At 38.9% G+C, this 12,778-nt stretch overlaps 1 non-coding gene across 1 annotated transcript; it reads right to left on the reverse strand.

Moving 5' to 3' along the window:
- Positions 1-11,072: 11,072 nt before the first annotated feature.
- Positions 11,073-11,179, reverse strand: LOC113000047 (small nucleolar RNA R71). Its single transcript, XR_003265318.1, has one exon. It is a non-coding gene; the product is annotated as a small nucleolar RNA R71 (small nucleolar RNA).
- Between the last annotated feature and the right edge of the window lie 1,599 nt (positions 11,180-12,778).

Genomic DNA, 12,778 nt, shown 5'->3' on the forward strand with positions numbered 1-12,778 from the left:
TTCAGAACAACTTCTTCTCCAATATTTTTATGAAGGACTCAGTAATATGGAGAGAACTATGATAGATGCTGAAGCCCTTGGAGACATGACTCCTGCTGAAGCCAGAAATTTAATTGAGAAGATGGCCTCCAACTCCCAGCAGTTTAGCGCCAGAAATGATGCCATAGTCATTAGAGGAGTGCATGAGGTAGCTACAAACCCATCTGCATCATCTGAAACTAAGAAGCTTGAAGGCAAACTGGATGCGTTGGTCAACTTGGTAACCCATCTGGCCTTGAATCAGAAATTTGTACCTGTCGCAAGGGTTTGTGGTTTGTGCTCCTCTGCTGACCACCATACAGACCTTTGCCCTTCCATGCAGCAACCTGGAGCAATTGAGCAGCCTGAAGCTTATGCTGCAAATATTTACAATAGACCTCCTCAACCTCAGCAGCAAAATCAACCACAGCAGAACAATTATGACCTTTCCAGCAACAGATACAACCCTGGATGGAGGAATCACCCTAACCTCAGATGTTCCAGCCCTCAGCAACAACAGCAGCCTACTCCTTCCTTCCAAAATGCTGCTGGCCCAAGCAGACCATACATTCCTCCACCAATCCAACAACAGCAACAACCCCAGAAATAGCCAACAGTTGAGGCCCCTCCACAACCTTCCCTCGAAGAACTTATGAGGCAAATGACTATGCAGAACATGCAGTTTCAGCAAGAGACCAGAGCCTCCATTCAGAGCTTAACCAATCAGATGGGACAATTAGCTACCCAATTGAATCAACAACAGTCCCAGAATTCTGACAAGCTGCCTTCTCAAGCTGTCCAAAATCCCAAAAATGTCAGTGCCATTTCATTGAGGTCGGGAAAGCAATGTCAAGGACCTCAACCTGTAGCACCTTCCTCATCTGCAAATGAACCTGCCAAACTTCACTCTATTCCAGAAAAAGGTGATGACAAAAATTTACCTAACAATTTCTGTGCAGGTGAATCTTCTTCCACAGGTAATTCTGATTTGCAGAAGCAGCACATTCCCCCTCTTCCATTCCCTCCAAGAGCAGTTTCCAACAAAAAAATGGAAGAGGCAGAGAAAGAGATCTTGGAAATGTTTAGAAAGGTAGAGGTAAACATACCTCTGTTGGATGCAATAAAGCAAATTCCAAGATATGCCAAATTCTTGAAGGAGCTGTGCACTAATAAGCGGAAGCTTAAAGGAAGTGAACGGATTAGCATGGGCAGAAATGTCTCCGCATTGATTGGTAAATCTGTTCCTCAAATTCCTGAAAAATGCAAAGATCCAGGTACATTCAGCATACCTTGTATCATAGGGAATAGTAAGTTTGACAATGCCATGCTAGATTTAGGAGCTTCTGTTAGTGTTATGCCTCTGTCTATTTTTAATTCTCTATCTCTAGGTCCCTTGCAGTCAACTGATGTGGTAATTCATTTAGCTAACAGAAGTGTTGCCTATCCTGTTGGTTTCATAGAAGATGTCTTAGTTAGAGTTGGTGAACTGATTTTTCCTGTTGATTTTTATATCTTGAATATGGAAGATGGATTTTCTCAAGGATCAGTTCCCATCATTCTAGGCAGACCCTTTATGAAAACTGCTAGAACTAAGATAGATGTTTATGCAGGCACATTGTCCATGGAGTTTGGTGATATAACTGTTCATTTTAATATTTTGGATGCTATGAAATACCCATCTGAAGATCTTTCTGTATTTCGTGCTGAAATAATTGACCATGTTGTTGATGAATACATGACTGATCTTTATTCTAATCTGCATGCCTCTCACTCTTCATGCATTGAGTCTGAAATTGTACTTGATCATATGTCTGAATTTGATGCTGAGAGTGAATCTGAGAGTGATATTGATTGAATGCCTGGTGGTGGTGTTTTACCTCTTGAGATTGATTTTATAGAGTCAGATAGGACTAACCATGTTTCAGGAAGTACACATACCTCTGACTTTCTTTATGAGGTAAAGGCTGAGAAACCATCTCCTTCTACCACTGTCCAGCCGACCACACCAGAATTGAAGCCTTTGCCATCAAATTTAAAATACGCTTACTTGGATGATAGCAAGAGTTTTCCAGTGATTATATCTGCCTCCCTTGCTGATGAGCAAGAGGAGAAGTTGTTGTCAGTTCTCAAGAAGCATAAGAAGGCTATAGGCTGGACCCTGGCGGACATTCCTGGTATTAGCCCATCCACATGTATGCATCGAATAAATTTAGAAGATGGAGCTAAACCAGTAAGACAGCCACAGAGAAGACTTAACCCGGTGATTCTTGATGTAGTGAAGAAGGAGATAACCAAGCTTTTGCAAGCTGGAATCATTTATCCTATCTCCGACAGCCAATGGGTGAGTCCCGTCCAGGTAGTCCCGAAAAAGACTGGCCTCACAGTGATCAGAAATGAGAAGGAGGAGCTGATTCCTACTCGGGTGCAGAACAGTTGGAGAGTCTGAATTGACTATAGGAGGCTGAACCAGGTTACCAAAAAGGACCATTTTCCCCTGCCATTCATTGACCAGATGCTTGAACGCCTGGCAGGTAAATCCCACTACTGTTTCCTTGATGGTTTTTCTGGTTATATGCAAATTACTATTGCTCCTGAGGATCAGGAAAAGACCACATTCACCTGCCCCTTCGGCACTTTTGCTTATAGGAGGATGCCTTTCGGCCTGTGCAATGCCCCTGGTACCTTCCAGCGGTGCATGATTAGTATTTTCAGTGATTTTTTAGAAAATTGCATAGAGGTGTTTATGGATGATTTCACTGTATATGGATCCTCTTTTGATGGTTGTTTGAATAGTTTGGAAAAAGTTTTGAATAGATGCATTGAAACTAACCTTGTTCTAAATTTTGAAAAATGTCATTTTATGGTTGAGCAAGGTATAGTTTTAGGCCACATTATTTCCAATAAGGGCATTGAAGTAGATCCTGCAAAAATTTCTGTTATTTCACAATTGCCTTACCCCTCTTGTGTGCGAGAGGTGCGATCTTTTCTTGGTCATGCAGGATTCTACAGGCGCTTTATAAGGGATTTTAGCAAAGTAGCCCTTCCACTGTCCAACTTGTTGCAAAAGGAGGTGGAGTTTGACTTTAATGACAGATGCAAAGAGGCTTTTGATTGCCTCAAAAGAGCGTTGACTACCACCCCCATCATCCAGGCACCCGATTGGACAGCCCCTTTTGAGCTTATGTGTGATGTATCAAATTATGCATTGGGGGCTGTCCTTGCTCAGAAAATTGATAAATTGCCCAGGGTGATATATTATGCTTCTAGGACTTTAGATGCTGCCCAAGCAAATTATACTACTACTGAGAAAGAGCTTCTAGCCATAGTTTTTGCTCTTGAAAAATTTCGATCTTATTTGCTTGGTACTCGCATTATTGTTTATACTGACCATGTAGCTCTAAAGTACTTGTTGAAGAAGGCTGATTCTAAGCCTAGGTTGATCCGATGGATGCTCTGGCTCCAAGAGTTTGACTTGGAGATCCGTGATAGGAGCGGAGCACAAAATCTAGTTGCTGATCATTTGAGCCGGATCGAACGTGTCTCTGATGCAGATTCACCTATTCGGGATGATTTCCCGGATGATCATTTGTATATATTGTATAGTATCTCTGACTCTCTTTCTACTCCCTGGTTTGCTAACATTGTCAATTATTTAGTTGCCTCTGTTTTTCCTCCCTTAGCATCTAAGGCCCAAAAAGATAAGATTAAAAGTGATGCTAAGCATTTTATTTGGGATGACCCCTACTTGTGGAAATTGTGCAGTGATCAGGTCATTAGACGGTGCATTCCAGATCATGAGACTGACTCAGTCCTGCAGTTCTGTCATTCTTCCGCACCGGGAGGTCATCTGGGTGTTCAAAAGACAGCTCGCAAAGTGCTTGATTGTGGTTTTTATTGGCCCACCATCTTTAAAGATGCGTGGAAGATCTGTAGCACTTGTGAGCAGTGTCAGAGAGCAGGAAATACACTTACATGGCGACAACAAATGCCTCAGCAACCTATGCTATTCTGTGAGGTGTTTGATGTCTGGGGTATAGATTTCATGGGTCCTTTTCCTATCTCTTTGGTTATGTTTATATTCTCCTTGCAGTTGATTATGTTTCAAAATGGGTGGAAGCCAAGCCCACTATAACTAATGATGCTAAAGTTGTCGCAGACTTTGTCAGGTCTAATCTGTTTTGCAGGTTTGGAGTACCTAAAGCAATTGTTAGTGATCAAGGAACCCATTTTTGCAACAGGACAATGCATGCCCTGCTTAAAAAGTACGGGGTGGTACACAGGGTATCCACACCATACCACCCCCAGACTAATGGACAGGCAGAAATTTCTAACAGGGAAATCAAGAGAATTCTAGAGAAGATTGTGCAGCCAAGCAGGAAAGATTGGAGTACCAGGCTTGATGATGCTCTCTGGGCACATCAGACTGCCTACAAAGCACCCATAGGAATGTCTCCTTATCGGGTTGTCTTTGGAAAGGCATGTCATCTTCCAGTGGAAATTGAGCACAAAGCATACTGGGCAGTGAAGACTTGCAACTTCTCTATGGATCAAGCTGGCGAGGAAAGGAAGTTGCAACTGAGTGAGTTAGATGAAATCCGCCTAGAAGCCTACGAGAATGCCAAGTTCTACAAAGAAAAGACCAAGAAGTTCCATGATAGCATGATAGTTAAAAAAGACTTCGTGGTTGGGCAAAAAGTGTTATTGTATAATTCTAGACTCGGACTCATGAGTGGTAAGTTGAGGTCTAAGTGGATTGGTCCTTTTGTTGTTACTAATGTTTTTCCTTATGGTACAGTTGAGATCAAAAGCGACTCCACAAACAAGAGCTTCAAGGTCAATGGACATCGACTTAAGCCATTCCTCACGAACCCTTCTTTAGTGGACGTAGTGGTGGAAGAGACTTCCTTACTCCACCCTACTCTTCCTCCACCATGACTTAGGGAGTTTTCTTTTCCTGTCTCCTTCTTTGCTTTTATTACACTTTTCCGATTCTCTTTGATGATTTAATTTTTTTTTAATCTTTTAATTGTGCTACATTGAGGACAATGTGTTGTTTAAGTATGGGGGGGGGAGTGTTCTTTGGTTTTGATAGTTTTGTTGGTTTTGTTAATTTTTTAGTTGTGTTAATTTGTTAATGCTGTTAGTTTCGTCGGATTTTCAGTTTAATATTTTGGGTCAATTTCGTGTGCACGTACGACTTTGCATGTTTTTCTTTGAATTATAGGATATGTTCAAGAAATGGGTAATTGTTTTGAAAATAAAAGTTCTTGACATTTTGTGACTTGAAATCCTTGATTCTTCTCTACATGTCATGATAGTTTTGAAAGCTCAATTTGAAAGTGATGATTTTACCTTTGTGAGAATTTGAGCCATCCATCATTATAATCATTTGGTGTGTTTTGCCCCATTGATTGCTTGCACAATAGCCTTGGCTTGATTCTTGTTGATGCGTCCTAATTCACATGCATGTTTGGAAATGATTAAGGCAATTTTGTTCTTATAAGCTTCTAGCCAAATGGACTTACCTTGAATTAATTCCTTTGATAGCCCTTTTGAGCCTTGTTTCCCTTTCCTTGTTTTGAAGCTCACTACAAGCCTTAAGTGAAAAACCATGATATTACCATATCCTTAAGGAATTTTGGAGCTTTGGAATTGTTTTGGGAATAAGAGTGGGGGGTTTTTGTTTCATTGGACAACTTGTTTTGTTGGCTATGCTTCATGATGTATTTTGGGCCATACTTGATGTACATTGTATATTGGTTAAATGTTGGACATGCTGAATGAAATGTTGTTTCTCAAAGGCTAAAGAAAAAAAAAATCGAAAAAAAAAGAAAAAAAAAAGAAAAAGAAAAGCAATAAAGTTGAGTGAATAAGATCTTAAATGGCATAAGAATGATGAAACTCTTGGTTCTACTCTTCATGTTTAATTTTTATCTTTACTTCTTTTTATTTTTTTTCTTAATATGCACTTATTCCCCTTTGCTCCTCTATTCCTTTGGGATTTAGCCACTTATTCCATATTTCTCCATACCTTGTCCTTGGCCCCATTACAACCTTAAAAGACCTTTTGATCCTCATGTGCTCGTGTTTATGGGTTGATTGTCAATTTTAGAATCTTGCCAAGTTTATGTGGTGTTTGCTTTCATGGGTGCTTTGAGGGTAAATAGTAGCCTAGACACTTGAGAGATAGAGTGTATATCTTGTGAGGCTTTATCACTTTTCATTCTTGAGCTGATTAACTATTTTGCCATGATTGGGTTGCTTGGATGATTTTCATGAATGTCTTGACTTTTTGGATCTCCTTATGTTAGATGTTACCCATTCCTTTCATTCCTTGATGTTCATTGAGAAATATGTGAATGTTTTTGTTTGTTTCCCTTTCATATCCTTGGATTTTGTTCTTTGTTTCATTTTGCCCAGGAGTGCAAAAGGCTAAGTATGGGGGGTTTTGATGTGCCATCATTTTCTTCTATTTTCTAAACCCTTTTTGCACCATTTTAATTATTGATTGGTCTTAATTGTCAATTAATTAGGCAGTTTTATTATTTGGGCTCATTTAGCTAATTTGATGTTTTTAATCTAATTTCAGGAATTAATGAAACATTGGGCTTAATCCGGATTTTGGTTGTGGACTTGAAGAGGGCAAATAAAGCAGCGCTTACCTTAGTTAATTTCTAATTAGGAAATTTCGCAATTGGGACAAAAACATAAGTTCTGTTGCAAAAGAAAACAATGTTGTTCAAGCCATCGGAAACAGGCAAATGTGAATTTCTTGTGAAGTTGAAAGAAGAAGCAAGCTATGAAGGGAGCACAAAGTTGATTTTGCCGAGGCCTGCCATGCCGGTGACACCATCAGTGAAGCCACAGAAGAGAAAGGAGGGTGCGTAGAAGAAGAGGGAGGGAGGAGAGAAGTCATCGTTGCATGTAGTGTCGCTGGTGAGGAGCATTGGGGGAGGTGGTGTTGAATGTCAATTTTTTAGTTTGTGTGTGCAAACATGACCTGTTAGGTGAATGTGTATACAAGAATTACTCACGGTATAATACCTATTATACCCATTATCTAATCAACTTAATCGTTTCCCGTTAGGAACTGTATAGGCAGACTTGGGGAAACTAAATACAAAATTGCATGTAATCGGATCTCTTTTATTTTCTCTTGTTCATTTCCTCTTTATAATGATTTTTCATCGAGCGAATCACCTATTCTAAGGACATTATTACACTATAAAACTAAAAGCATAATAATTGACATGCCTCGTTCTCTGGAATGCTTCTTCATCACCATCATTAGTGTTGCCTACGTTGTAGTGTTTGATGTGGAGGAGGAATAGGGACGTGAGGGAGATTATGGTTGTCAAAACGAACACCGCAGTGGTAAGGGATTTCCCAAATTAACACATTCAACTAATTAGAATTGTTGGATGAATATCACAAGACTCTTTTTATCTTGGTGAATCTAACTTCAAATTCATATTGTTGCAACCAACCCTTCGGCGGGAGGGCGAGGTGAGACTCAAGAGTGCGTCTTCAAAAGGAAAACGCGTGGGAGTTACCACCAATGTTTGTTTGAGGAAAACATTAGAAAAACCAAAAAGGGGGTCTGTGAATTTTAAGAATAAGGGTTCGGGAGTTATTTACGCATGGGGAAGGTATTAGCACCCCACACGCCCGTCATGAGAGACGCTGGCCTTTAATCGACTGTGCAAAATCATGACTTCAATATTTATTTATTTTCCCTTTTTTATGTTTTTTTTATCTTTTGAGGTCGACAAGAGCATTACCCTTGCTCCTACATATCCTCAAGTGCAATGAGGAACTTAGACCTACATAGTTCTTTAAAAGCAAGAAATTTGTGCGTCGAGTTGCTTTTAAACTTTTGAACGGTTCATTTTAACCAACAAAAATAAAAGAGACCGTTAAGGCGATGGACCTTGAACACATTCAAGCAAATTTTGTGGATAAAAGCTCGATTATATGTTGATTTTAACTTTGGTTTCACTTATTAAACTCCAAACTGATTAAAAGATGATTGGTGAAGTAAATGATTAGTTGAAATTTTATTTTACAAGGATAGAATGAGATTACGACACAAATGATTTGTTGAAATTCACTTTTCATGAAGAAATAAGATTATTGAAAGTAGAAGAATGAGATGAAGACGTGCAAAGCAACAAAGAGGACCTCTAAGGGTGCATAGAGCGAATTCAAAAACCTTAAAATAAATACTAACCGGTTGATGGACAAAGAATGAATGAAGAACGATGTAGGAATCGATCACGGTTGCAATTCGAAAGCGCCTCGGCCTCATTGTTTCTTCTTCTTTATGCTTCTTCTCCTTAATTTCACTAAATCCTTTCAATATGTGAAGGCTGAACCCCTTCCTTTAGCCCCATCATGCCTATTCATAGGGGATGAGGGGACTTGGTTGATTAGCAGCTCGCCCAAGCGAGCTATTGCTTCAACCTGAAGTAACCTTGCTGATCGAGGCCGTACCCGAATCAAATGAACATTAAAATGCAGTAACTAGGAAGTGATCCTAGGTCGTTTTGATGTGCCATTATTTTCTCCTATTTCTTAACCCTTTTTGCACCATTTTAAATACTAATTAGTCTTAATTGTCAAATTTATTAGGCAGTTTTATTATTTGGGCCCATTCAGCTAATTTGATGTTTTAAATCTAATTTCAGGAATTAATGAAGCATTGGGCTTGAATCCAGCATTGGGCTTGGAGTTGAAGAGGGAAGACTAATTTATTCTACAAAATTAGATCTTATCTTATCTTATCTAGATATTATTTAGATTTGATCTCATCTAGATATTATTTCATCTAGATCTTATCTTATCTAGATTTGATTTGATTTTACTGATGGGCTTGGATTTAAAAGAGATTTGTAAGCTTTGGGGTTGAAAAAACTATATAACAGCACCAAGGTTCTAGTTTAGCTCTCTCTCTCTCTCTCCTCTCTCTCTTCTATTTTTCATTTTTAGTCTTAGTCTCTCTTTTCTTTCTCTTTTATTTTCGATTTTTTACAATTCCAGTTCAGACTTTTAGTTTTATCAATAAAATTTCGTTCTCTATTTCATTAATGGAAGGCTAAGTCCGCAGCGTTGTTTTCTCTTGAGGATCAAGCACAGTTCTCTTTGAGGTTCTATTATTATTGTTAAATTCTGTTCAGTTTTTCCTCTTCACTAATTACTCTGAATTTGTTGCTATTAATTCATGCATGCTTAGTGCTTGATTAATTGTCTCTGCGCTTAATTTACGTTCATGCTTAATGATCGTTTATGAGTAATTGATGCGTGTGATGCTTAATCACATAATGAATGCTTTATGTTAAATTTCGCTTAGTAATTTAATTTAGGGTTGGATTAAGTGGTTGAACTAATAAAGGATAAATTCTCACAACCTAGGATAAGAGACTTGCTTGTGAATCAAGGGGAAGCAACATATTTTAATTCTGATAAATTCTAATTCAAAACTCGTTGTTTAATTTACAAAAGCAAACAATGCCCCCCCCTAATTTGTTACTATTCCTACTATCGGTTATGAACATTTGGTGTATCATTACTCGTTGGGAAACAACCTAGGATCACTTCCTAGTTAATGCATTTTAATATTTATTTGATTTGGATACGGCCTCGATCAAATTTGGCACCGTTGCCGGGGAGCAGTGTCCAAAGGTTCATAATAGCTAGTGTCGTGTTAGTGTTTAATTCTTGTGTTCGTGTTAGTGTTGTGTTAGTGTGTGTGTGTTAGTTAGTGTTGTTTAGTGTCTTGGTATTTTGTTTAGTGTGTGTTCTATTTTAGTTTTTATGTTAAGCACTTCTCCTGTTTCAGTTTTGGGTGTTTTGCTGTGAATAGTATTTTGCGACGGATTTTGCGACCAATTTTGCTTGGGGCAAAACTGAGTAGTAGTGGAAATCCCTTAGCGACGGATTTTAGAGACCACCCTTGCTGAATTAATTAGGATTTTTTGTTTTGGTAGCTAGAGTTGTTATTTTTGGCTGAATTTTTTTGTGGTCACTTCTTTTGATCCATATTTCGTGGGAAAAATAGTTGGAGCCCTTAGTTTGGTCAAATTTGAAAGTTCCAAAAAAGTAGCAAATTTGATTTTTGTCATAACTTCAAACAACCATAACTTTTGCTCCGGGTATTAGAATGATTATTATTATATATGTATTTGGGGTAGAAAAAAAATTTCCCATGCCGTGGCAGCCCGCCTATGGCTGGCTGAGGTCTCTTTCTTCCAAAAATTGCAATTCTGTCAAATTTTTTTTTTATTTTCCAAGCATTATTCCCTTATTTTTCTTGACTTATCATTTTTAGTTTATATAGTTAGACTTTGAATTTTCATTTGAAATTTTTTGTGCTATCTTCTCATTATTTTTTAAGGTTGCTCACAAAATTTCAAGTCATTTGGATATCATTTAATGGTAGCTATAGTTCAAACCTACACTGTTACTTGCATAAGAAGGCAACTAATTGTGCATGCTGAATTTAGTGTATGACTAGAGGAAATCCATATGACTTACAACCCTTTGATCCTGATATAGATAGGACATTTCATAGATTAGTTAGACATCATTTAGTATCTTTTGAGCATCCTAAGCATTCTGTTATTGGTGATTTTGAGCATTATAGTTTTAAACATTCTGATTTTGTACATTCTGAGAACACGACACAATCTCCACCCCGTGAGAGGACTCTAAGGGAAATGGCTGCACCTGATTTCACCTACGAAAGCTTGTGCATCCAATACCCTGATGAGGATGTCCCATATGTTCTTAAAACTGGACTAATACATTTGTTGCCCAAGTTTCATGGTCTTGCAGGTGAAGATCCTTATAAGCATCTTAAGGAGTTCCATATTGTTTGTTTCACCATGAAACCCCCAGATGTCCAGGAGGATCACATATTTCTGAAGGCCTTTCCTCATTCTTTAGAGGGAGTGGCAAAGGACTAGCTTTATTACCTTGCTCCACGATCCATCACGAGCTGGGATGACCTCAAGAAAGTATTCTTAGAAAAAATTTTCCTTGATTCCAGGACAACGACCATCAGAAAGGATATTTCATGCATTAGACAACTCAGTGGAGAGAGCCTATATGAATACTAGGAGAGATTTAAGAAATTATGTGCCAGTTGCCCTCACCACCAGATTTCAGAGTAGCTTCTCCTCCAACATTTTTATGAAGGACTCTGCAACATGGAGAGAAGTATGATAGATGCTGCCAGTGGTGGAGCCCTTGGAGACATGACCCCTACTGAAGCCAAAAATTTAATTGAGAAGATGGCTTCCAACTCCCAGTAATTCAGTGCCAGAAATGATGCTATTGTCATTAGAGGAGTGCATAAAGTAGCCACAAATTCATCTTCATCAGGTGAGACTAAGAAGCTTGAAGGTAAACTAGATGCCTTGGTTAACCTGGTAACCCAACTGGTCATGAATCAAAAATCTGCACCTGTCGCCAAACTCTGTGGTTTATGCTCCTCTGCCGACCACCACACAGACCTTTGCCCTTCTATGCAACAATCTGAAGCAATTGAACAGCCTGAAGCTTATGCTGCAAATATCTACAATAGACGTCCTAAACCTCAGCAGCAAAGTCAGCCACAACAGAACAATTATGACCTCTCCAACAACAAGTACAATCCCAGGTGGAGGAACCATCTCATCCTTAGATGGTCGAATCCTTCACAACAGCAGCAGCAACAACAACCTTATTTTCAAAATGTTGCTGGCCCAAGCAGACCATACGTTCTTCGATCAATCCAGCAGCAACAACAGCAACAGCCCTAGAAACAGCAAACAGTTGAGGCCCCTCCACAACCTTCCCTTGAAGAACTTGTGAGGCAAATGACTATGAAAAACATGCAGTTTCAACAAGAAACCAGAGCCTCCATTCAGAGCTTAACTAATCAGATGGGACAGTTGGCTACACAGTTAAATCAACAATAGTCCCAGAATTCTGATAGATTACCTTCTCAATCTGTCCAGAATCCCAAAAATGTGAGTCCCATTACATTGAGGTCATGAAAGCAGTGTCAAGGACCTCAACCAGTAGCATCTTCCTCATCCGCCAATGAACCTGCCCAACCTCACTCAACTCCAGAAAAAGATGATGACAAAAATTTAAAGAGTAAGTTACCTAACAATTTCTATGCAGGTGAATCTAAAGAGAAACAGCATATCCCTCTTCCATTCCTTCCAAGAACAATGTCCAACAAAAAAATGGAAGAGGCAGAGAAGGATATCTTGGGAACATTTAGGAAAGTAGAGGTAAACATACCTCAGCTGGATGCAATAAAGCAAATTCCAAGATATGCTAAATTCTTGAAGGAGCTGTGCACTAATAAGCAGAAGCTTAAAGGAAGTGAAAGAATTAGTATGGGCAGAAATGTCTCCGCATTGATTGGTAAATTTGTTCCCCAGATCCCTGAAAAATGTAAAGATCCAGGTACATTCAGCATACCTTGTATTATAGGGAACAATAAGTTGGACAATGCCATGCTAGATTTAGGAGCTTCTGTTATTGTTATGCCTCTATCTATTTTTAATTCTCTATCTCTAGGTCCTTTGCAGTCAACTGATGTGGTAATTCATTTAGCTAATAGAAGTGTTGCCTATCCTACTGGTTTCATAGAGGATGTCTTAGTTAGAGTTGGTGAGCTGATTTTCCCTGTTGATTTTCTAAAGGATCAGTTCCCATCATTCTAGGCAGACCTCTTATGAAAACTGCTAGAACTAATATAGATGTA

Source organism: Glycine max, chromosome 17 (genome assembly GCF_000004515.6).
Source record: "Glycine max cultivar Williams 82 chromosome 17, Glycine_max_v4.0, whole genome shotgun sequence".
NCBI lineage: Eukaryota > Viridiplantae > Streptophyta > Magnoliopsida > Fabales > Fabaceae > Glycine > Glycine max.